Raw genomic sequence first — 232 nt, 5'->3', positions numbered from 1 at the left:
GCCCCATGACCCTGGCTGGCTCCTAGCCCACAGGCTGCCTCAGTCAGCCATTGATGCTATGGAGGCCCAGGAGGGAGAGGAGGAGGGAGAAGAGGCAGCAGCCCCAGGGCCGGCCTTTGGGGCAGGATGGTAGAGGTAGCCCCAAGTCTCCCCTCCTGCTCCTACCCTTCCTGCTCCCCAAGAGCCTCCAAGTAGGGGGCAGGAGCGCTGAGGGACAAGGGCACCAAGGCAG

At 65.5% G+C, this 232-nt stretch overlaps 1 protein-coding gene across 1 annotated transcript in view; it reads right to left on the bottom strand.

Annotated features, from left to right (window-relative positions):
- Positions 1-232, bottom strand: part of LOC114028339 (stromelysin-3-like) — a 12,183-nt gene that overhangs the window by 9,386 nt on the left and 2,565 nt on the right. The window lies entirely within an intron of this gene.

The sequence above is a fragment of the Vombatus ursinus genome, unplaced genomic scaffold (assembly GCF_900497805.2).
Source record: "Vombatus ursinus unplaced genomic scaffold, bare-nosed wombat genome assembly UNPS02014879.1, whole genome shotgun sequence".
NCBI lineage: Eukaryota > Metazoa > Chordata > Mammalia > Diprotodontia > Vombatidae > Vombatus > Vombatus ursinus.
Note: the sequence above shows the minus strand (reverse complement) of the source record. Positions and strands in the feature narration are given on the sequence as shown.